The following is a 2,785-nucleotide window of genomic DNA, read 5'->3' on the forward strand; positions in this document are numbered from 1 at the left end:
AAAATGTAAAGCATTCAAATAGCAACTATCTTAACAGATTCTCACAAAGAACAAAAGGGAATGACATACGAAGATGGTAGAAGCGTTATGGGCGTATCATACGACCTATAAGACACCAACCAAAGAAACTCCTTACGCTCTAGTGTTTGGGGTTGAAGCTGTATTTCCACTGGAGGTTGAACTCCCATCTCTACGAGTTGCTATCCAGAATGAGCTAACTCAAGAACAAAATGCTCGGTTAAGAATGGAGGAGCTCGATGCACTCGATGAAATCAGGTTGCAAGCTCAGCAGAACTTGGAAATCTACTGAGCAAGAATGACAAAGTCCTTTGATCGAATGGTGCGTCTTCGATCATTTCAAGAAGGTGAATTGATCATGGTGCAGAGAAGATCAATCATCCCGCATAGAAAAATTGGGGGCAAATTTGTATCCAACTGGGAAGGACCTTTCATCATCGAGAAGGTATTTCAAGGATGAGCATATCAACTCATCGATCTGAATGGTCAGATGCCCATACCGCCGATCAATGGCTGATACTTGAAGAAATACTATGCATGAAATCGCCCAAGAAAATGTTATGCATAATGAGTTATATTTTTGCACAAATTTTATAAGCATGTACATTTTATATTTTGAAATTCTCCTGTGTTATGAGAATGTATTTTAAAATTCCCTGTCAGATTGGGGGAATTTTAAATATTTGTTCGGGTCGACATCGTTCTGCGTGCCAAGATCCTCAAATAAATATTTAAAATCTCAAAAAATCCAATTTTATTTTGCTCTAAAATGTTCGTGTGAGACAGGGGGCATTTTAAATATTTATTCGGGTCGACATCGTGCTGCATGCCGAGATCCTTGAATAAATATTTAAAATTACTATTTCAAATATTCTTTTGTGCTAAAGAATATAAAGACTTGTTTTCTAAAGTATATGCATGTGATCTTTCAAAAGTTAGAGACACCTCCAACAAATCAAAACTCAAAGGTCAAGAAAGAGACTTTTGTAACTACACACTCCTACAAAATTGAGCCAAAGAAGCTTGAAGTCTTTCGACAGCCTGAAGCTTAAGGTTCGAATGGGTGTAAGAGGTCGGGTCCAACAAGCCCAAATATGGCCGGATCGCTGGCAGCTCCGTCTACTCAACAAGCTATAAGAAAGGCCGTAGTAGCGGAACCCCCACTTTGTCAACCCATCAGTAGGGACTGTAGGAAGAACGAAGAAAAATTTGACTTAACCAGTTCAAGTGATCGTAGTCTACTAAATTCTCCTAAATGACTAGAGAATCAAAGTTCTAATGGGAAGATGGGTCTCAAGCAACTACTGAATGTTCATAGGCTCCAAAGTCCAAAACCACGAAGGATGACTCAAAATCGGTCAACTTCAGTAAAATCAGCATTGGGAAACGTAATTCCCATTGCTCAAGTCTGAAACCTGAATGGGTGTAAGAGGTCGGATCCAAAAAGCTCAAATATGGTCGGATCGCTGGCAGTTCCATCTACTCAACAAGCCATAAGAAAGGCCGTAGTAGAGGAACCCCCATTTCAGCAACCAGAGGACGAAGAGCTATCAAATCACAGCTCTCTCGATCTGATGAACTCAAGTGACTCAGATTAAAGTCTCCTCAAGTGGTTAAGGATCAAGATACTATCTACGTTCGGTACTATCAACTGAATCTAAAACCTGTAAATCCTTCAACAAATCTGTAAAGCACAAAGCGAGGATCGAAGGAACTTTTTTTCAACAAGTCCGTCAAAGCACAAAGCAAAGGACCGAAGAAAACTATCCCAAAGTTCATGAAAAGTCCAAGGCTGAACTAAGTGGATTCCGTCATCAACAAGTCCACCTTGCACAAAGCTCTGGACCGATGACTTTTTGCCACCGATCTAATACAAACCTAAAGGGTTTAGGTCACCGGCATCTACCCCTTCAACAAGCCCGCCAAAGCTAGAAGCAGAGGGCAGAAGGAATGCAAATCTCCTGACCAGTCAATAAAGACAAATCAGACAATCCTTCACCAAGTCCGCAGCACAAAGCACATGACAGAAGGAATCAAAATCTCATGATTCAAGTCAAAGTTGTGGAATGAACACCCTGAATGACATCTATAAATGTCCCTAAAGACTGGGGGCATTTAAATTATTTATTTGGGTTGACATCACACTGCATGCCGAGTTCCCCAAATAAATATTTAAAATTCTATCAAGATACAACCAGATGATGGAAGAATTTTGAGCATATGTTATCCACTAGCATTAATCTACAAAGATAATACATCAGCCATATGTGGATACATCTGAAAGAGCAGTGGAGAAAAAAAGCTAGTGTGACATCCAAACAAGTTTTTGAGATCCACTAAAAGAGACTAGTGTGACATCTAAGCAAGATTTTGGAGATCCACTAAAAGGAACCATTGTGTGACATCTAGAATAAAAATCTAGAGATTCACAGGGTCAATCAGCATACAACAAACGTGTTTCGCTCTAGACGTCTACCACATTTATTGGGGGGCATTTGTTGACCTGTATGAGTTTTTTAAAAAAAAGTGAAATAAAAAATCTACCTGCCCGCACGTCGTCGCCGCCCAAATCGCGAACATCCCGCACTTTGCACGTCGACGTCGCCTCACTCACTTCGCCCCACGATCCCACCTCGCGTCATTAAATGCACATGAGAAGGAGGCCTTCGGCCTCTTCTCCCGAATCCTCTGCTCACTCTTCCATGATCTCTCTCTCCCTCTCGCAGTTCCCTCATCTCTGCTTGGCTTCGCTCGACGACCTCCCCTC

Source organism: Dendrobium catenatum, unplaced genomic scaffold, assembly GCF_001605985.2.
Source record: "Dendrobium catenatum unplaced genomic scaffold, ASM160598v2 fragScaff_scaffold_133, whole genome shotgun sequence".
Classification (NCBI taxonomy): Eukaryota; Viridiplantae; Streptophyta; class Magnoliopsida; order Asparagales; family Orchidaceae; genus Dendrobium; species Dendrobium catenatum.